The sequence below is a fragment of the Pezoporus occidentalis genome, unplaced genomic scaffold (genome assembly GCF_034315485.1).
Source record: "Pezoporus occidentalis ecotype Australia unplaced genomic scaffold, CSIRO_AGI_Poc_V1 ctg2, whole genome shotgun sequence".
NCBI classification, from domain to species: Eukaryota; Metazoa; Chordata; class Aves; order Psittaciformes; family Psittacidae; genus Pezoporus; species Pezoporus occidentalis.
Genome location: NW_026913855.1, coordinates 16,659,158 through 16,682,249, shown reverse-complemented (window position 1 = coordinate 16,682,249; position 23,092 = coordinate 16,659,158). Strand labels below are relative to the sequence as shown.

General features: G+C 42.3%; 2 long non-coding RNA genes across 3 annotated transcripts in view; both read right to left on the bottom strand.

Annotated features, from left to right (window-relative positions):
* Positions 1 to 12,862, bottom strand: part of LOC134163101 (uncharacterized) — a 32,055-nt gene extending 19,193 nt beyond the window's left edge. Inside the window, exon 1 of the long non-coding RNA XR_009964574.1 lies at positions 12,765 to 12,862. This is a non-coding gene — a long non-coding RNA (uncharacterized LOC134163101). The remainder of the gene's footprint in view (positions 1 to 12,764) is intronic.
* The window catches only part of LOC134163100 (uncharacterized), a 94,834-nt gene that overhangs the window by 43,270 nt on the left and 28,472 nt on the right, over positions 1 to 23,092 (bottom strand). Inside the window, exons 1-2 of one of the 2 annotated variants that reach the window (XR_009964573.1) lie at positions 21,068 to 21,178; positions 20,604 to 20,675 (exon numbers count right to left, since the gene is read on the bottom strand). This is a non-coding gene — a long non-coding RNA (uncharacterized LOC134163100). Of the gene's footprint in view, positions 1 to 20,603; positions 20,676 to 21,067; positions 21,179 to 23,092 lie in introns of those variants that run through there. The other variant, XR_009964572.1, reaches the window with a different exon arrangement.

Below are 23,092 nucleotides of genomic sequence, written 5' to 3'. Positions count from 1 at the left end.
CACTTAACTACAATAATTCCTTTGTGTTTTCACTGCATATTTACAAACAACATCTTGGAAATAGGCTACCAGATCTTCAGCTGGTGTAACTGTGAGGCTCTACAGATGGCCAGAAGAACAGTTCGTGAAGGCATTATGTTATCGAACTGCATTATGTTATCAGGTTCTGTAAATCCTATTTGACAAGATCTGCTATAAAACCAGTTTCTGCACCCCTGAGCTTTACTGCAAAACACCTGCATTTAGACTTCTTTCTTCTGCTGAGGGCAAAAATATTTTAGAAGCTGAATCTCTTAACGAAATTGATGTAACGAAGAAGAGCAGGTGGAGTTCTTAAAAAAAAAAAAAATTTTAAAGGCAAACAAAGGGAAGGAAAGCAAAGGAAGGGGAGCATACTAAAGAAATAGTATGAGAAATGGAACACAGGAAGATTAGGAGATACAAAAACTGGAGATAAAACAGAATTAGAAGTAGAGGAAGCAGAGCAGCAATACAGTCTAGAAGGTCAGTTGATACAATATGTAGCACTGAAGCAACATCAATCAATACTGCTCAGTACAAACCAAATCACAGCCTAATAACCACATCCACTTTGTGGTACTATCTATCGCAACAACAGCATGAGCCAGTGGCAGTTCAACTTTCTGCACACTCATGGACTGGCCTCTCTCAGGGCTCCTGGTAATGTTTCATGCTGCCATTAAAGCAGCAGGGCCTTTACATGATGGGCAACACCATCCCTTGGTTAAACCTGCCAAATGGATGGGACAGCAAATCTGGGGTGGGTGATAGGCAAGAAGGTGAAAAGCTAAATATGCAGCCAGTAGGATTTGGGCCCAAATGAGAAGTGGCTCATCACACATTGCAAGCAATGCAACACACAGATCAACGTGTAGCAGCATAGAGGAAAAGCAGAGAGAGGAAAGATATATGAAGTGTAGAGGTACATACACCACAGAATGATGCAGAACACATTAGCTAGGGATGGAAAATGATCTGGACAAGAAAGGTGGGATGTATTTTGCTCTTGGCTTGGTGCTCTGTCTCCAACAATTGAAAAGTGACTAAGAAAGAACTTAGTTCGTTGATGAGAAATGCAACATCACAGACCTATGTTCTCCAAAGTAAGATCGGGATAGCAAGAGTGCTGTTAAGAGCGAAACCTTCCAGACCTCTCAGATGGGAGGCAGCCTGCTCCCTGCATGGGAGCCTGAACAAAAAAGAGCAACCTGATGCAGTTTTCTCCTGTGTACAGATGTGTACCCCACTGGTCACCCCAAGAACAGCTTAGCCTCACACTTTACTACCCTCTGGGTCAATCTCAGGGTTCCCCTGCAGGCTCCCTCTCCTGTCCAATATGCAGGTGGGCAGGGAAATCCCGCATCCCAGCACGGTTTGGTCACAGTGCTTTCACCTGCAGGTCAGCTCTGGAGGGAAAGCTCTGCCTTCTCCATAGAGGAAGATGGACACACATAGAAAATAAGTAGGGACTGGACTGAGAAGAGTCCAGGCTCAGTATCAAATGGTGAGATCAAAGTCAAGTCTGGCCCATTTTCATATTGTAGGACAGTCTTGGCCCCTTCCAAACCAGTAAAATTCTCCAAAGGGTTTCAAAGGCCTGAGAATTCACCTTAAGTTTTGATTTAACCTCTGTTATGCTTGACCTGTGTCATAATCTCCCGTATCCTTCCCAAAATGCTGGTGGATCTCATTCAAGATTTTTATACGTAAAGATAATCAGCAGTATATATGCTCCAGGAAAATACTGCACTAGTGCTCAATATGACAGCACACTCGATATAGGTGGCAGTTACTACCAAAAGGAATTGCATATGAAGTATGCGCAAAACGAATTGCTGAAAGACAAAGAGAAAAAAAACCTAAACCTTCTCTTTCTCCAATTATCCTTATTCCAGAGAAATACTGGATGATTAATTTATTATTTTTTTTTTTCTATACAAAGCCACAGAAAATGACCTCTTCATTCTAAACTTTGCCCTGGGTCTGGAGGCTCTTTAAGCTGACACTGGCACAGCATGCCCATGCCTGTTGCTAGCAACAGGCACAGGAGTGACAGGGCTGGCACTGCCAGCTACTCGCTCCCCTGCCTGAGCAGTGCCCGCAGCACAACCAGGGAGAGCACAGGGGAGCCTGGCATGAATCTGGAGCGAATTTTGCAGTCACACACCTGTGGATCTGCTGGAGATGACTGCAGCCCCTCGGGCACCACGCCTGCCAACGCAACACACACAGATGCTATTGAAGCAGTAGCCCCAGGAAAGACTTGGAACTGATTTCCTTGGTTTTCTCCACACCTTTTTCCTGTCTTTCAGTCGTTTCCATGCCTGGGAACAAATTATTTTTTAAAGTGTGGATTTTTGTTTTTGCTTGTTTCGATTTCACATTTTGGAAAGGATCATCATCACTGTCCAACAGAAATATCAAAGTCACAATTCCGAAAATTCTTCAGGTTACCTTCTTAAAAAGAAAATGAAATTCATTTGACAAATCCATTATGAGATGAACAGGCCTCACATTTCAAAACATTTCATCTCACTAAGAACATCTTTCACAATCTTAACTTGCATGAAGCATGACCAGATCAGCAAAACAGGTTTACGGTGCTCACCAACTAGTACAGTTCTTTTTCATACCATAACTAAACTTTCAAGAACAGTTCATGAAGGCACTATGTGATCAAACTGCATTATTTTATCAGGTTGCAAGGAAGATGCTCTACCATATTTTTTTTCCACTTTCAGTAGCAGTGGTGCTATATAATATATAACTTACAGGACACATTTTGAGAACATCATGAATTTCTTATGCCAGCGTCTCACATGTGTAAGGAAATAAACCTTACTGCATATATTTACGGAGCTGTTTGCAAGATTTTGGAGTCTAATTAATCGAAAGTTCTCCCCAGATGAGAAAATGAAGAAATCACAGGGAGATTGAGAATTGGTACAGGAGTGGAATTGTCTCAGGAAATTAATGAAAATGTGTATAACCAATTATTTGACAGGCATTATTTCTTCTAATTATAGCCAGATACTACAGCTGGCAGAGAAGGTAAGGTGGCTTTTTACATAACAGCAGAGCACAGGACATCTGCAACCAAAATCTATTCCGCAGCTAGTTCTTGTAGTATCTCAATTAAGACAGTCTCTGATAAAAATCACAGATAAATAACTCTGTACATTTCCTATTCTGTGGCTGTGTAAGCAAATTAAGTCCTCAACCTGCTAAGCATGGAAAATACTGCCCTGTGTGCACAACAACCTGTCCAGATGCTGGGAGAAATCCAGCTGAGATTTTTATCTTGACCCATGCCCAGCTTACGCTTGCAATACCCTTTTGTGCTCACTTTATCCACTGTTATTTGAAAACAAAACAACTTTGTTGAGTTTCTAACATCCATTGTTTCACCATTCCATGTGCTGTTAATCTTCGGTGCTGAGGATGGCTTTGTTTTGTTTCACAGTCAACAAACTGAACTCAGTCCACTGGGGTTAATTCATCACTAGTAACCTTGGCAATATTTTTTATGCTGCTCCAAACACTGCCAATGTACATTTCAAACACATGCATATCTGTGTTCATACATGCCCACACACTCTTATAGGCATGTATATGTAAGTATATGGGTACCCACAGAGAGAAACAATTCAAATATAGTTCAGCATGTTTTCCTTTAAAAATAATTTTAGCTAGTGGCATTGCATAATCTGCCTGGCCTATAACCAGGAGCCTGCACCTGCACAGATCCCAGTTGCAGAACCCCTCCTGTACTTGTTAAGCAATTTGCCTGTTAAGCACCACTGGTAAGAGTCTGGCAGATCTTACACTCAAAAAAAAACCCATTTTTTTTGGCTCGTATGTTACTAAGACACTGCACTATTTTTCAGACTGTCCAGAAAGCCACTTGTTGCCATACTGGCAAAAGGGCTTGCTTTCCCCTTCAAATGGATTGAATACTCCTTTATATCCAAGGAGTGAAGCCCAGAAGTACCAAATCCCTCCTAAAATAATGTTCCTATCCTACATGCTTTCCCTATATTTGGAGCTGTAGGAAGGAGCAGGGCTCATCATTCGCTGCTCCTTCTCCTACTCTTCTATAGGGGAGCTGGCTCTGAAAAGAGAAATGAGAAACAGTTCAGGATTCCCCCCTTGGAGAGAACAATTACTTTCTATTTCTCCTCACTTCACTCTCTTGCCAAACCTTTTAGTTAGTCTTTCACTAACATTATTATATCCATCCTGATTAATACACCTAGCATGGGCAACAGCAGTGAAAATGCACTGCAGCCCAGGTTGTAATACATGACAGCAACAAAACTAAAGATGACCCACAGACTGCAGGTCCATGCTTTGATTCCTATGGCTCTCTGAAAACCACAATTCTGTCTCCACTGCTACTGCCCTGCTAACACATGCTACTTATTACTAGGCTGCAGAAAAAAATATAAGAAACCACTGGCAAACACATGGTCTGCATAAGCACTGTAGCATGACTGCAAATAAGGGCTCTCAAAAAGGTCAGGAAGATGCTGGCAAAGCAGGTATAGAAGTGGGAGCTGAGAAACATTTTCCAGCCATTTGATTCCCCCTGGCTTCCAAGAAAACAGAACTACTTATTTACAAAATCATACACAAAATTTGCACCAAAGATGCCCGACTCAGTCACTGGTTACTCCACATGAAGTCCAAGGAACTAAATTTTGGCTGTCTGCTCAGCTCAAAAAGGAGCAACAAAAATCAGTCATTTATCCATTTCCTTAAGTTTCCCTTACTTGATTCCTCCCCTTTGTTCTTGGGTAGAATGGAGAAAGAGATCAAAAACAAGCAAGTGCACAGATCTCTGGTGAAAATTTTTCTAAGATTTCTGGTGATAAGTGCAAAATCACTTCTCATATAATAGCTACCTAACTCAATCTGCCTAGAAGCACACCTCCTAACCTGAATCACTCGTCCCCTGTAGTCAGTGGGGAGGCAATAGGTTGATAGATTCACCCTCTGGAGGTGTCAGTCTCAGACACATACCTTGGACAAGATAAAACAAACTTTGGAGATGCCTTGTTCTCTCAATTCTAACTGTAGGAGGATCCTGGAAAACTTTAATTTATGTGCATTTACAAGGGTAATAATACATGAATGACTGGCAGTGAAAGAGATGAAGCTAGGTGAGAGGGATCCTGCCTTTAATATCTTGTGGACAACATAAAGCCTAGAATACTGACTGCTATAGAAACCATAGTACCATTTCTGTGTCTTTTACCTGGATTCTTCTTTCCCTTGTAAGTTTGGGATAAGTAAAATTCTGTGCTACTAGTCCTTTACTTTGTGAATTATTTAAATAGAACAAATTTTGAGGCCATTCTTTGCCTTTCTTTACCTGATGAAAAGCTTTCTTCCCCCCCCCCAACACACACCAGATGAAAAGCTTTCTAGCCATGCCATTAATCTGCATGTACTTCAGTGAGGAGCTGATGTGCAGGTTTAACAAACTACTGAAGATCAGTGCTTGAAAAATGAGGACCATTATTATTCCATGCCTTGCAGATTATGAACTGATAGCTGTAGTCTCCATTCTTTGCTCGTGCTTCAAAACTTGGAAAACTCTGCACATTTAGAGGAGCATTCAGTTAAAAGGGAAATGGATTTCTCTGTCTAATTAGACTAAGTGCTCTCTCCTAGACTTTGTCCTTGTCTTTCTGAGATCTCATTTACGGTGCTATTTAAAAGGCGCCACATCTGTTACAATGAGCTGTCTGTCAACTAAACATCCCATATCAGACACAATTTTCTCTCACCTTTTACTCATACTTTTCAATAACAAGATGATGGATGCAGATTTTACTCAGCAGTTTCTAGAAACTGCTGAAAGGAAAGTTTGCCCTCCTCTCTGTCTTCTTCCAGCTTGTAATATAATCTTGATTTAGAGACACCATGAACACAGAATGGAAACCTGGATGAGTTTGGCCTCCAAGTTTGCTTTTCTTTACACCATTATTTAAAATAAATAAATAAATAAATAAATCTTGGTCCTTGCACGTTTTAATTGAAAAGACTGTTAATTGCTCAGTAGCAATAGACATGTGCCTCACTGCAAATTTCACTTTCACCCCTAGCAGTTGCAGCTGGTGTTGATTTAGTGTTACCCTGATAACCCTGCTGGGTGGTTTTTTACTTGATTTACATTCCCTGTGAAGGGTGGAGGTAACATTTGCAAGAGTGTGAAAACAAAGTGACCTTACAGCTAAACCCTCCTTCCTACAAACAGCAAAGCAGTGTTTTTTACCATCTAACCTTTAAAAGCAAAATTCCAAGGGTCATCCTGAGCAATACTGCTGCAATGAGTTTTGTCTTCATCTACCAGCCACAAGCATTCAGGGTCAGCTTTGAATGTTTCTTTGTTACTTTGATTTTCTCCATCCCTGTTTTTTTGCACATGCATACATAAAAGTAAACACAGCCCAGGGGAAGGAGGCAGACCTTGTCCTGCAGGTGTCCCAGAGCTTACCTCTGGATATGCCATGGATGCACGAATACACAGCACCACACTAAGGACTGCTGTGCCACCTCCAAGCCACTGAACCAAGTTTTTCAGCCCAGTGCTGGGAAGAGAAGTTAACCTGGGTCCTGCAGCCTCACCACAGCTTAGCTCAGGGGAGCACCTTCGCTGCTCAGGGAGATGCTGCCACCAGGACTCAGCTAAATGTTCAGGCTGGATGTTCTGTGAGCTTTTATGATACAGGTCTTTCTTGTGGTTCTTGTTTCCATTTAAGCTATGAATTTCTTGTTGTGCCTGGTTCATCAACGACCTGGTTTTACTAGGTCATTCACTAGCCTTCAGAGGCTCAGTCACAACACAAATAATGATTAATAGTAACAATAAGAACCATTGTCTGAAATGCCTGTGTCTTGTTTGTAATGAATAGCTGGTCAATACTTTACCCTGCAAATACAGCTCCATATAGGGGGAAGAACAATATTCTTTTCTTATTCCATTTTCTATCAGTGTGTCATCAGTTACTTGCTGCTTTCTTGTGTACAGATTCTGGTAGATCTGAACTCAAAGTATTAGTCTAACATTTTAGCCTCGGTTGAAATGCATATATTGACCTTCCTGCTTGTATACTGACAGCCAGACTTAACATTCCTTATGAAAACCATGAGAAGAGCTAGCAGAAGCAGGGCTCAGTTTTCACAAAGACCAAGATGTGCTTTTAGCTGAGTGAAACACCTGTGATAAAAGGTGGGACAACACACAAGGTTGCTAACTAACTGCTTCTTTATGTTATTTTCCATCGTTTCATTTTAGGCAACAACACTCCATTGACACAAACTGATATTTAACAGCTAATGATTTGAGAGGTTTGGTGTTTTTGATTGAAAGAGGATATAAGTTAGATTTTGACACACCATCTTAGTATATCCTTTAATACCTTTAACTTTACACTGTGGGGTGGGTATGCTAGATGCAGCCCTTATCTGATCTGAGCCAGCCGTAGAGCAGGCAGTCTTTGTCACATTTTATCTTACAATATAGATACCTTCTCTTGGATTACATTTTGGATTTGCCAAGTTTAGTGTGAAGCACAGCAGACAGCCGGAGGGAACAAAATCTATGTTTTTTAACTGTGTTCCTTAATGAGCCTGCCCCAAATTAAAACAGCCTCCATTATAACTTCAAAAACCTTCCTACTTCTCAAAGATACACCGCATGTATCTCAGAAGCAAAGTTCATGCCAAAGGGCTTTTTTATTTTTCCCTTTTTTTTTTATCTTAACTGCCAAATGCTGCATTAACTCACTAGCTGAAATGCTGATTCATTGGACCCTACTTGTCAGAAATGCTCATATGTTCTCAAATAGAGATTGCTTTCTTTTCTGAGAGTTGAGATGCCTCTTCTATGACAAGTTTCAAGCCCTATGGCCTCAAGAGATACCTCATCCTTATTTGGTTCTGAATTGCCACCATAGATTTAGACCTGTCAGCCACCCTCTCAAAACCTCTCAGGGGTGGAGTGGTATGATTTTTTTATTACTATTTTTAAAGTTTATTAATATTATTTTTATGATGGTTTATTATTGAATTAAATCCTTTGCTCTATTTTTTTTACAAAAGATCTTCATCTAGAAGCTGGATCACAGGCGTCCATCTTATGGGGGATATTTGTTTCAAGGGACCCTACCTCAGGAGGCACACATTCTTCAATTAAAACTGGAGTGATTCACAGTGCTATCAGCTCCCTTAGTTTTCTGCTTTCACCGAAATCACAAGATTTCAGCAAGAAGTTGAAAGTTAAGAAAAAATTAATAGAAGAACAGAAATAATGACGGAAGGGCACAGGGATGTAGAAACTGGTGGAAACAGTATTGGTTTGGTAGTTCAGGGCAAAATTAATCACTGAGCAGAGGCAGATGATATGGCTTAGAGTGTGTCTAGTGGAGGGCAAAATCACCTTGCTCACTTAATGTAAAAGAGCTGACACTACTAATTTTCTCACACACATTTTGTAAGTGCAGTTTAAAAAGAAAACTAGTGTTATTTGGTTTTAACCTCAGAAATGCTAAGTAATTTACAACCTGGGTCTTAAGGGTCTGAGTTTTCTGAATCTGGATCAAGTTAACACTATTGTTGATGAATCCAAAACAAACAGTTCAGTTTAAATTCACCACTAGGCAGACAGCATATAGGGCAAAGAATATGACAAATTTCATAACATGAAAAGAAAAAAAAAAAAAGATCCTATTTGATGGTGAAAAGATTCCAGCTAAATTTAATTTTTAGATTCAAAGAGAGTTGGTTGGGGCCTGAATCTGTTCAAAACCAGCTCCTGTTGCTATTTACAATGTTATCAAGTGATAGTGGTTCTTAAAACACTGTAATTCCCGTTACACTGGTATTTTATGGGCTGAAGTCCCATGATCCCTCATGCAGCTGTCAAAACCTCCAACTTTCCCAGGACAACTGTTACAGTTTATTTAAGTGCTGTCAGTGCCAAAATATGGGGCATTCTGAAAATCTGATGGTAGCACAAAATAAACTGAAGCTGAGTGTCAGAAAAAATGAAGCAGGAATATATTGCTCACTGACGGAGTTAATGCGAAAACGCATTATATAATAAAAACCTTCTTTGAAAAGAAGGAGCCACCACCAGATTTTCTGTTTTTACTGCAAAACTCAGAACTGAAAGGCTGCAAAAAAGTAGTCGTTTCACCCGAGAACTGAGGGTTGGCTTTGCACCGCTGTGCAAATACAGCTTTTGCCCTAGGAGAGGCATGTTCTTTCACAGCTTAATAAACATGGCAGTCATCCAGTCACGTCCCAGGGATGCCAAACCTTTACTTTCCCCACTTAGCCCTTGCTGTCAAATACTTCCAGTGACTTCTACAGGGCCATTCGCAATGATGAGAGAGCTACCAAGATCTGACCCTAAAGGACTCAGGAAAGACAAGGAAAAAATGAGTGGGTCTGAGAAAAATAAGAAAAGCAGGACAAAGATCATGACAAAACATTGCATATGCCTCTTGCCTTTTCTTCTTGTATATTCACACGCAACTTAGTTGAGAAGAACATGGTCCATCCCAGTGGCAGCAAGCATACTGTGGAAGTCAGTGCTAGAAGGCAACAATAGGATCTGCCAGGAGCCCATGTATCAGGCTTTTCTGATGCATCTTTGTGGACGTGGTGGCCTGCTGGGCTGTGTAGCTTTTCTGATAAAAGATGTAGCATCCAAAGAAAACACACTGATCAGTCTTAAGGTAAATGCAGGGTTACAGATTTAGTTTTCAAAGTTCCCTTTCAATTTATTTAAAAAAAATTAAATTGGTACTACCAAATTTAATGACAAGGCTACCCTGCTGAGTTTGGAGCCCAGAAAGCTATTGTCTCCCTGGTCTATGTATCCTAGACTGTGCTAATGTTTCCTATAATGCAGCTAATAACCAACCATCAGCAATAAATGCCTTGTCATCTCATTGTTGTACACAGCAATAGCTGGAGCAGTGATACTGACAAATGAACCTGTGTAATCACTTTAGATTTCTTTGTTACATTTCCCAGTGTGAAGACTGCTTCTGCTCAGCACGTCACAAAAAAACAAACAAGAGCTATAGCTGTCTCTTCCATCAATCTCAGCTTATTTTTGTCAACCCTCTGCCTGTACAGCCACAACCCCACCAGCACTTGACAGCAGATGGGGGAGCTGATGGTTTGGTGAAGGGGAGATGGGTGGTGGTCGGAGCAAGACAGATGGACCTCTGCACTCTCCCTTCTCCTTTGTAAACAATTTTTGCCTTGAGAGAGTATGCGGGCAGAGGGAAAGTGAACTTTTTCTGTACTTTCCAAGGCTGCCTCACATGGAAAAAGGGGGGAGAGGGGGCTCTCATTAAAATCCAGTCGAGTCTGCCATTTTCCCTTTTACCTTTTCAATCTTTTTATAGTTTCAAATCATTAACTATCAGCGTGAAGCTCAAAGGTAGCGCTAGCCATCTATGAAACAGTGACACATTTGACAATAATGCTTTTGAAGAGCTTGTCACATCCTCTTCCCAAATCAGTCTCATTAATGCTCAGACTGTCTCTCTTTTCTCCCTACTTCTTTTCTCCTGATTTCTCTCTAATTAGCTTGGTTTTTTTATGCTCTCTCGTTCCACAGTTTGAGCTTAAAAAAAAAAAGAAAGAAAGAAGAAAGAAAAAAAGAAAGGAGGTGGATGTCATTTCCATGAACCCCAAGGCCAAGTTAATCAGGAGAATTAATGACTCTATTATCCATCAGACTTAGGGCTATGGTGCTTATATGGCAGCACCCAGTGTTCTCCAATCTCATGCTTCTTCACTTTGCTCTCACAAATGCAAACTTTTGCTCTCTCCTGCAAGCACACTCCCTGATCCAGTCAGCCCATCATGCTCCCCTTTAGCTGGTGGCTGCCATGACCCAGGAGGGCAGCCTGGGCACTTCAACAAGGAAGGCAGCAAAACTTACCATCTGAAACAAAGGCGATGGGCAAAAACGAGGTGGTGCTGTTTTTTCTTCTCTTTCTTGCATCTATCTCCCAGGAGATAGGAGTGATCAAAGGGAAAGAGCTTTTGAGCCTAGACATGAGCTCCTGATGCCCTGGACAGGCAGTAGGTTCCCCAAAACCATTTGCAGGTTTTGCTTTGAGACTCCTCTGTGAAGCCCCTTCAGAGCATGGCATCTCTGAGCCTTTCTGACTTGAGCTGCCCTGCCCTTCCATGTTCTGGCTATCCTCAGTATGGGAAGCATTTCAGTCTGCTCTTTCCTCCCACCACTCAGTGTGGCACTGCTCTGTAGGTGAGGCCAGGTTCCAAACTGGGTCTGCTCTCAGTCTGCCTTTCCTCACTTCTGGGACAAAGTAATGATCAGGTCCTGAGCTGACAGAGAGTTGCTCTTTTTGTGTCACTGAACTTTGAATGGAAACTTTTCTTCTCTCATTCCAACTGCTTGATTCATAGTTTTAACAAAACTGCATTGTTACACAGGCAAAATTCAGACAGCCCCACTCCCCTGACCCCAGCTACTCTGTTCTGGAAATAGCATACTTTTGTGATTAAATGAAGTATATGATAAGGAAAGAGTTTGCCTGGCTTGAAGAATAAGGGGGGCTTAAATTTGCTTTCTGAGAGGATAGTTTTATTTTCACACTTGTAACAAAAAAAAAAAAAAAGAGGCATGATCCCTAGGAATGATTTGCACACCTGCAGCCACACAGCCTCAAAAATCAGTGGCAGCTCTGCCTTGATCTCACTAGGAGCAAACTGACTACTGGCAAGTACCTCCCATTGAAGCAGCGCAGCAGGGCATCATCCACAGGGCTCAAACCTCCCAGAAGGCATAGTAGCCATCCTGAAAATGTCTGCGTGCTTCTGGAAACACCACAATCCTTTTAGCCTGAGTGATCCCTGTGCTTTAAAGGAAACAGAAAATTGAGCTTTCCCTCACGTCCTTTGCACACTGAAGTGGTTTTGACGATAAAAACACAGCCTCTGCACTGGGGTCAGGAGCCTCTCTCCACAGAAAGGTTCAGGATACCAAGACCAAGCTGTATGAAGTATAAGCTGCTTGCATGGCAACCAATAGGGACATTTTTGACTACCAGAAATAAAAGGCAAAAGACAAGTACTACATGCCAGTGCACCCCAGAGAACCCAGGAAAAATAGGTACCTTTTTGTATATGCACCCTTGTTAACTCCCTACAGTTTTTAGCTCTCATACACACAGGTCTTACTACAGCAGAGATGCGAACCAGGGTGAGCCAAGACTGCCTCTCCTTCTTTGCAGCATTGGATTAAAGCGGACAAAAATAGGAAGCATCATCAAGGTGGCTGTGTGAGGCTTCATGCTTTTTCAGGGAGCAAAAAGGCTGGGAGCACGACCTCTTCCAATTCTTCTGCCTGCCATGGACTAGTTCTGTCTCTTATCAAGTTCTTTGCTCTAACTTCATCATGGTGATCACCTCCCTCCCTGGGTACTCAGCAGTGTTGATTTCAGACTCACCCCTACACCATATCCTCTTCCCTGTAGGTAGGAAGGTTTCTGCTGCACTGTGCAGCTCTTCATGCTAAAGAAAATGCTTGCACAAGCACTAAGTGCCACAATGAACGCCAGTGCGCCAGCTCCTTTCTATCAGCCAAACTGAGTGGTCTGTAGGATTAAAACTTTGAATTGCAGCTGTGGCAATGGGAATTAACTGATTTGGGTGCAATTCTGGTTTGTAGATGCAAGCAAAATCACCTCAAGTGCTTTGAGCTTGGTCACTCGCTGGTGCAAGGCCTTTCCTCCTTCTCTCATAAACTGGGACTTTGCACATGAGGCCATACCAGGTTCTGCAACGACAAGTTGAAAACATGCTTGCAAAAATACACAAGATGCCTCACATTATAATTATAATACACATTATAAAGCCTCAGTATCACCCACTCAGCCACTCTCCTGTAATGCACTGCTGTGGAATAATAACAAACATGGGTACAAGCAAACAAGCGCCCTCTCCCCATCCCATTACCTGTAGCTTTTCCCTTCTTTTGGGAGCCATTTCATAGCCTTCCAAGATAATTCGTTGTCCTTCTTCAAAATGTGACCCTGCTTGTCAGCCATCACGGCTTTTTTGTGTCTGTAGCCCTGCCATGTAAGGCTCTGGGTATGACCTGAGGAAGGATGGCAATGCAGCAGGACCAGGAGTCTGCAGGTAAACAGCTGTTCAAGAAATAAGGCTATGGAGAACATCAGCTTCTTTACACAAGATTTAACTGTCTGGTTTGAACATGGGACTTATCAAACCCTGTGAAAATAGCTTGACTATGGGTAAAAAAAAAGATAGAAAACTGAGTTCTTCGCCTCCTTTCCTGAATATTTGCTGCACCTCCTTAAAGTCACACAGGTTCTTTCTGAAGGGCCCAATCTTCTGAAGCAAATGGCAGATGAACCTAAAACAGACATGAAATCATAGACCTGGGCTGTTTGGCACTTGACATTGCTAGCAGCTGTGCCCCAGCAGCACTGCTGTCCTCATTACAATAGTTTGCCCAAGCCAGTTGTAGCAGCTACAGTAGTAAAACACACTTGCTGCTATATGTGTGCTCTGGGTGCCTCTTGGACTGGAAGCTCATCAGTCACTGCAGTCCTGGTGTCATCTTCCAAGGCTCAGTCCCATCTCCTTCATAGTCAGTATGAAAACCATGACTGCTTTGCAGGCTGCTGCACATGGGCACACAAGCATGAGAACGACTCTGGTGCTGGCAGGAACTGCAGGAGAGCGTTCTAGCATGGTGCACAGAGGGGGATCCCTGAACCAAGGGAACCTTAGGGGAGGATGAGAGAGTTACCAGGAGCCTGCAGTTTACACAATCGCAGCTAACAGGACCTGGTCAGGGCCTGGACTAATGGTGGCCAAGCCCCCCCATATAAAAGAACCACTCAGACATGTACAAGTGTGCCATCACATGGCACCTACAGGACAACCAGGTGATCAGGCCCTCTCAGCATGGGTTCATGAAAGGCAGGTCCTGCCTGACTAACCTGATCTCCTTCTATGATAAGGTGATCCACTTAGTGAATGAGGGAAAGGCTGCAGGTATTGTCTACCTAGACTTTAGTAAAGCCTTTGACACCATTTCCCACAGCTTTCTCCTGCTCATGTCTTGGACGGGTCTACTCTTTGCTGGGTAAAAAGCTGCCTGGATTGCCAAGCCCAAACAGAGGCTGTGAATGGAATTAAATCCAGTTGCCAGCCAGCCACAAGTGGTGCTCCCTAGAGTTCAGTACTGGGACGAGTTCTGTTTAATATCTGTATCAGTATCTGTTTAATATCTTTATCAATAATCAAGTGCACTCTCAGTAAATTTGCAGATGACACCAAGTTGGGCAGAATTTGATCTGCTTGTGGGTTGCAAGGTTCTACAGAGGGATCTGGACAGGCTGGATCAATGGGCAGAGGCCAATTATATGCGGTTCAACAAGGCTCAGTGCTGGGCCCTGCACTTGGGTCACAACAGCCCCACGCAAAGCTCCAGGCTTAGGGAAGAGTGGCTGAAAAGCTGCCCAGAGGAAAAGGACCTGGGGATGCTGATTGACAGAGCTGAACATGAGCCAGCTTGTGCCCAGGCAGCCAAGAAGGCCAGTGGCATCCTGACCTGTATCAGCAACAGTGCGGTTGGTATCAGCAGGAGCGGGGAAGAGATCGTCTCCCTGTGCTTGGCACTGGTGAAGCTGCACCTTGAATCCTGTGCTCAGTTCTGGGCCCCTCACTATGAGAGAGACATTGAGGTGCTGGAGCGGGTCCAGAGAAGGGCAACAAAGCTGGTGAAGGGTCTGGAGCACAAGAATGATGAGGAGCAGCTGAGGGAACTGGGGTTGTTTAGTCTGGAGGAAGAGGAGGCCCAGGGAAGACCTTATTGGTCTCTACAGCTAGCAGAAAGGAGGCTATAGTGAGGTGGGGGTTGGTCTCCCAAGTTTAGGTTTAGATTGCATATTAGGGGGAGGTTTAGATTGGATTTTAGGAAAAAATTCTTCACAGAAAGAGTTGTCAAGGACTGGAACAGGCTGCCCAGGGAAGTGGTTCAGTCACCCTCCCGAGGGGTATTTCAAAGATGCATAGATATAGCACTGAGGGACATGGTTTAGTGCTGGACTTGGCAGTGCTAGGTTAACAGTTGGGCTCGATGACCTCAAAGTTCTTTTCCAACCTAAACAATTCCACGATTCTATGGAGAATTTTCTTACGTTAACTTCATAACAAAGCAAAAATTTTGGTCTCAAATTTTGCTGCAAAACAGGGAGCAAAGTACCCTGGTGGTCACTGGGGTAGAATAATAGTCAGTGAAAATATTAGAATAAAATCCATGAGTAAAATCCAAGAAGCAGCATAGCCAATAACCAGCATTAGCATTTCTCCCACATGGAGACATTATTTCACCACCATATTTTTCACACACTGCTGTTTCAGGTTCACTGGACCGATGTGGCTGCGCAAACACTCCCCTCACCCAAAACTAAATTGACCTGAGAGAACATCTTTTGATTTTATAGCTTTGCTTTCAATGCCTGTTCAGGATCCAGTGCTTCTTTAGATATAGTTTTAATATGCACTTTTCTAAAGTGCTTTTAACAGTAAATATAGCAGACTAGGGATAAATTTGGCCCAATGCATTTAACCACATGAAATAGAGGTAAGGCACAGGGGACATCCTTGAGTTTTCAACTCATCTGCCCCCCAAAATCCATAATAATAATATTTTTATTTTAGCACTCATACCTGAAGGCCTCTAGGTACTTTAAAAAAATGTGTAGAGTAGTAAAAGCAATTTAGTCCCCAATACTTGCATATTTTAGTTCATAGTAGATTATTATTCCTCTGCACACATATTGCTTCAGTCATCTACATTTTTATACCCTTTCTTTTTACTGTACAACTGAGTTCTTAACTATATTTATGGACTGCTGTATTTTCCCTGTACACCTATGCACCTTATTATTTATTCATAATCTCCCATTTCTCTTTAAGTTATTGTTCACAATATATTTTAAAAATAATAATAAAGCTTAAACTCCAGATTTTGACTTTTTAAAATAAAGAAGAGGCTGCACAGGGCTAAGCAATGTTTGGTTTACACAACAGGAGTGAAGACAGGATTTGGCTCAAGAATACATCACTCCAGGTAGGAGGGAAACCATTAAGATTCACACCACATTCTTGCACACGAACAACGAGCAGGCACAGGTACAGTTGTGAAGAGGATGCATTTTGTTACCACAGATGCCTCATTAACCATCAAAATTCCTCATAGCAGCAGGTTAGCCAAGGCCTTACCAGCACACTGCGCCATTTCCCAAAGCACCCTTCTGGAAGCAAGGATGCTCTTGGCAAGTCCTTCCCAGGACCACTGCCCCCTCTGACAGCACCAACACGAGTAGGTCTGCATGCAGCCATTCAGGAGCCTTGTGGCAGTAATTATCTGCTTTGTAATTGACTGTGGTGGATGTTTATGAAAACACTGCACTCTGAGCCTGGTGTTTTTCCATGTCTTTTTCCCTTGAAGGTCTTTCCCAGAGAGGAATACTGCGTACAGTTAATCTGAATTAACTGTTAAAATGGATTAGTTAAAAATGCATTAAATCTCTACATACGTATTCTCCTTCAGAATTAGCTTGGCCTTTATGAGACTTATCTTTCTTTACCTTAATTCTGAACAAGGACATCTACACAGGGACTTAATGCAATTTAACCAATCCACTTAAAATTCAGATCACTTAGCTAGCTTGTATTTCTTTCCTTTCACATGCCTGTGTAGACTAACTTATGACTCAACATATCTGAGGAACAGCTGACAGAGGGAAGGAATCTGTAGAGAGTTGTACCTGTTTTCCTGAGATATAGTGAGTACTTCCTATTCCACATATGTACATGCACTCACAGAGCCCAGCAAAGCATTCACATGCCCTTGCAATTTTGAAAGAAACTTGGGTCTGAAAACAGCCAGGATCCCTTCCATCATAACCGCATGAAGGTGCCCACAGATGGCCCTTAGGAAGTCCATGTAGTTCTACCAGGGTTGACAAGCACCACCTCCATGCAAAACTGAGGCATCCAGATGAGAGGAGACAGCTCTACCATTTTTTCTAAATTCCCACCTAAGGACCAAGTCACAGGGAGACACAGAAATGATTTCTTATAACAACTTCTATTTGCTGAGCTGTTATTTCCAAGAGGTCATGCCAAAGGGTTTTTGCTATCTACCAGCTATTCCAGCAAGCCAAAACCAGGTCTCTTCCTGGAGTTAGAGGAGACCAGTTAGTCCCACTTGATTGTGTGTTTTTGGCAATGCTGAAATGAGCATCATTTAAGCTGCTTAAGTGGAACTATGACATTTTTCTGACTTTTCCAGAAACGAGGAGAAATGAGCTGTGAATGTAAAACCTTGCTCTCTGTGTTACAGCTTTCTCTTTCCCTATATATTCATATATCTAACCTTCTTCCTCTCTATTAGGTATGTTTCTCTTCAGAAGTCACATATTTCACTGTTCATCTCCTAAGGGCAGCCAGAATATCACATGAAAGGGAGTTGTCATTTCTCCGCTATTCCTTTGGGGTTCATATCATAATTCAGAAAGGCCCACACAAGCCAGTAACTTGCAGGATTTTACAAGTTTTTCCTGCATGCTTTCTTTTCTAAAGAGATTCAAAATAAAACTTACAATACCAGCAGACTCAGTATGTATGAGAAAGATATTTTTTGTTGCTGGGTTTGAGATGGAGGAAGGGAGGTCAGTGAGAACTGAGAAGATGCTGCATTTTAGAATGACTAAAGTGTAGGCTGTGACACTGCCCTCTCACAACATAGCCACATGCTCTTAGACTGCTTGAGGAGAGGAAAGATAGCATTTGTCATATCACATGTCTAGTCACTGCAATCTAAAAAATACCAGCTTACCATGAGCACCTGGACAAGTCTCACCAGAGCTCTCTGCTGAAGGTAAATAACATTCATAAGCAGATGGGCCCATTCTGGATTGGATGCCACTCCTAAGCCACTGGATTGATGTCTTTCCCTCCTCTGTCTCCCCCTACAGAGTCAGACACCAATTCCTCAAAGTATTTACAGCACTGTTCTGTCCTGCCTGCACTCATCCTTGTCCCTTTGATTGCACCATCTTGTTATCATCAAGCTCTGTACCCTAGAGAGAATCTCCCATGGATTATCTCTGCCTTATGTATAGATCAGTTAAAATAAATTTCCGTTGCTATATTTTCAGGTTTACCTTCTTTCTGTTCAAATAATCAAAGCATTTTTCCAGGCCTTTGTCACTCGCCTCCTCCAGGCCTACAGATTCAGATTCACCTTTGCAAAGGATATCCATCCTTTCTGGTGGCTTCACCTCCTCTTCCTTCTAAGCACTTGTTAATGCCAGTCTCCAGCTACACATGCCTCACACCTTCACCCAGGCACTCCAGCCTCTTGCTTCATCTCCCACTAAATATCTCCTCCATGTTTTCACTTACACCAGCTTTGTTGCCTGCACTTAAGCTTCTTGTGATGATATCTTAACATGTTTACTAGGACAGACCATTAGATGAACACCCTGCCTACACCTGTCCAACAGGTTTATCCACAGTCCTTCTCATTCTGCTCCTCTACACAGGGAGGTCCCATATAACCAGCCCCTCAGTGATGGCTGGGGCAGCCAGCAGCCAGCTGCCACACTATTTACAGTATTTTCACTGTAATTGTTTTCACAGCTTAGAATTACTTTGCTATTCTTCACCCTCCTTCCCTTCTCTTAGGCTACGTAACTTCATATATACATCACGCCAGCATCAAGTCAGCATCAGTACTCCCGAGTCCCTGTTGCTCCTACTGAAATGCAGACATTAAATGATAGCATCCCGGGACACAGGAAATACCCTTGATATTAAGATAAGTGTTGCCTTGTCTCACACATGCACACAAACATTAGGTGGCCACAACAGAGTGAGAGCCACTATTGAATATCTGGTTAGTGAATGCCCTTTTGCTTTTATCTTGTTGCAGTAAGAATATCTGTCATTCTCTTAGTGGTTTGCTGCTTGAAGGGTTATTTTAATTAAAACATAAAATGTCAAACATTAGTAAGAAGGAGGATAACCCTGTGGGGAGTGAGGATGAATCAAATTTATTAGTCACTGAGCAGCACGCTCGTAGCCCTTCTCTTGGAGAAATTTTAACAGGCAGTTAATGCAAAATACAGAATCAGTCTTATCTCCCCCTATTCTAATAAGCCTTCTGAAAAACAATATTACAAGTTCCCAACAATTTTGGAAATTAGAGACAAATCTGCTACAGAGATTAAAGCAATGTCATTTTTGTGTGCAGTACCCACAAAAAGTCTCATTCATGGACTGTAAAGGAAAATGTCTCTCTTAGTGTTATTTATCCCTGTTATCAAGAGATGCCTGTGTTAGCACCATACATGGTGTGTCACAGGACTGTAAGAGCCACTGGCATTTGGTAGCAAGCATGAAAACCAACCCTTGGAACTACTATTTAGGAAATTGTTTCCAAGAGCAGAATTTGCCTGTCCACACTGCTCAGGAGCAAGGATGACTCAAGACCTCTCAGACAGGAGTGGAGAAGGCTAGGATTTCAGCATATGCAAGCTCTACCTCTCCACCTACTAGTCTCTGCAGTTTTGCTTTATCCTGTGGCTGAATCCACTGGATTGTTCTATCTGTCTTCCTAATGATTCGGAGATAAATACCATGTTGGTTATTTTGTAATGTTTCTTTCATAAATAATTTCTGGTGTATTTTTTACTTTGTTAGCATCAAGCTAACAAACGATCACTTTTTGTTTTAGTTTTCAAGTTTCAAATTTAAGATTCAAAGGTAGAGCCTTGTGACTTATTCCCCACAGAGATTACTGAGAAGCTATGAGGACACTGAGAGCTTTTTACCCTATACACATACTAAATGCACCTAGTGACACAGAGATAACCATCACCTGCAAAGGAGAGGCTGTGAGTGGTGGTCTTCAGCTAGATCTTCAGCTCTTCTACAAATAAATGGATGGTGGAATTTGCTCTGAACACCTCTACTCATGGTAGCAGTCAGGGATTTTAGTTGATAATGAAGTCCCTTGGGTTATTTACAGCCCGTGCACACTGTTTAGTCATAAAGCAGGGTACAAGCACTCCTCCCTGGTCATTCATGGTCCACACTCTTGGCCTGCTAGGGCTAAGGTGCCTTGGGCAAAGTGGGTAAGTCCCTTCCTTGAGAGGGCATCAGCTGCTACAGGATAAATCAAAGCAGCAGTCTCAACACAGGCCTTACATAGGGGATAATTTTCACACCATCACTTCATAATGATTTTTATTTTTTTTTTAACTTATGATGTGGTGTAAGTTCTGGTAAAGAATTTGAACAGCTTTTAGTTAAGAGTCCTTAAAATTAAATTGTTTCATTCAACTTGAAATATAATTCTGTATGGCAGAAAAGACAGGCAGCATTTGGGAGGTGGGGAGGAAGATAAAAAGAATAGAGCAACAATATAGAGCTTACAAATTAAAACCAAGTGGAGCTGTCAATAAGATCTTGCTCACCATATTGTCACAGAATTTTCCTTCTGTGTCACATTGGTCATTACTGTAACACTACATGAGAAATCACTCCATCTGTTAAAAAAGAAAAGAAAAGCAGCTGCTATCTTCCTGCAAAATGGAATTAACAAACACCCAGTAACTGTATTCCTTTTAACTTTTGTAGTCACAATTTTAGTCCCATTTTAGTTGTGCCATGCAAGCCACCAAGCAGTTCTACTGCTATAATAATAAGGCCTGTTAAAAGCTCATTAACCAAAAAAAGGATGCTACCTATGGAAACTGCAATGACTGTGACAGTTTTAGTTCCTGCACTGATGGTTTGGAGGGCTTTGGGTTCTCTTGTGGCAGGGGAGATGTTAATACATTGGGAAGAGATGTTAATATATTGGGGAGAAGAGCACTAATCCAGTCATTGCAGTAGAATAGGAGAAATCTTCACAGAGATTCGAGATTATTTTGCTGACTTAGTTTGACAGTTGAACCAGGTGAGTCCCATTACATCCAGCCACAGAAAATACAAGCATCTGAATGCATGAAGTGGAGGAGCCTGGAGCAAGAACAGCAGGCTGCCAGAGGAGGCACTCAGGCTCAGGAGGAAGCCTGGGCTAGGATTTTATGACTTGCCATTAACACCGAACACCTGGGAACAGGCTGTGAGTACCAAGAAAAGGACTGGGTGGGATCACACCTATGTGCCACACTTTTCTGTACCTAAATTAGGCTGGAGGGCAGCCTGCAGGCCTTGCAATTCAGGGAATAATGAGCCAAGCTCAGGGAGAGCCCAAATCAAACACCTAATGGAGACCAAATCCTGAAACAGTTGTATTTCTCCTAAGAAGGGCAAGATAACTAAACTCCACTTACAGAAAAGAATCCATAGCAAAACCACAAATGATAACCAGTGTTTTTAAACAGCTACTGAGGAATGAAGGTTTGTCTGTGATCAGACACGACTGTACTGGAGACAGCACTTTGCATTAGACGGAGCCAGCTGCTAAATAATGCCTTAGGCAAGCTGCACCCTGCCCGGGGGGGACACCCCTTATTCTCCATCTTTGGGTGTCCCTCCTTGCCCTCCCTTCCATCTGCTTAGTCTTGGCTCTGGAGGTACTCATCCCATCAATGGTTGCCTTCATGCTGGCAGGTTTCTGCACCAGCTTGAGCCATGACAAGAGCCATCAAGCCACAAGAAAGTGCTCAAACATGTATCACCATACTCATGTCACGCGTTTTATGCCCCTCACCAAGCATGCACTGCTGGCCAGGGATGGAGATAGGAGCCCCTTTAGAGGCATGATGTTACAGTGAGTATAGCTGTTATCAAGCAAGGGTGGTTTGTTTTTTTTTTTCCCAGCAGTTCAGGCTTCTTTTTTCCTGGCAGGTTGCTTCAACACGCTTGTAACCACATCTACGTTGGAAGAAAACACAAGAGGCAAACGCAGTTCCAGCTGTTTGAACAGAAACCCCCTGAACTCAAAGAGGGTTCACTCTGGGGGCATTCCTGATCCATTTGCTATCCTGTAGGACTCTTCTGTTCACCGGGGAGTGATTTGCAGCAGAAGGAAAATGCTGGTAGACAGCATCATTCCAACAATCTGCAAGATGGTACTCTAATTTTCTGGAAAGATTGGATTTTGTCATAAGTGCGTGAGTTGTATCTGTTCATCTGGTCTGTTAATTCATCCAAAGGCTTCACCATTCTAATGGGCTTAATGGCTACTGTAGCTGGTAGGATACCTCAAAATAATCACTAGAGGTACTCCATTAAAGAGAATGTTATCTATATTACAACAATACAGAGACCCAAGTGAGATCAGAGTTCCATTTTCTAGCACAACGAAGTAATAAAAATCTACTTCCAAAGGATTTTTATGGAAAAGATGAGTAATGGGTGAAGGGAAGTTTAGGCACAGAGATTTGAAGTGCTGCTGCACAAAGATAGCAAAGCAAGGAATAGAATTACATGTTTTAAGTTCCCCTGATACATCTACAAACAGGAACTTCATGTTGGTTTCAAGGTACGGTATTCAAATAAATTGTTCTGCAGTAAAAGTGATCTAAAAAAAAACCAGGATCAGTGCCCACTAAAGTTGGCCAGGAATTCTTTATAAAATATCACCACAGAAGGAAGTAAGATTTTTTCATAAGAACCCATCCATTTCTAAAAGGAAAAAAAAAAAAGGCAAAACAAAGCAAAATAAACAGAAAATCCTTCCTGGGAAAGCTTCCTCCAACCCATGATGAAAATTCTGGCTATGCCTAGAGAAAGGCCTAAGGGACTGGAGCCCACTCTGAGATGATTCAGAGCACAGCCTGGCCCAAGGTTTACCTCAATTTGGAGCACCTTGTCATGGTGAGCCGAGTCCTTCTCATTTTCCCTGCACTCTTTTGCAAGTGAATGCAGCTGGACTGATGAAGATCAGGTTTGTATCCCTGTTCTGAACAGGACAAGAAGAAACTTAAAACAGGGGCTTCCAACTAAAGGGTTC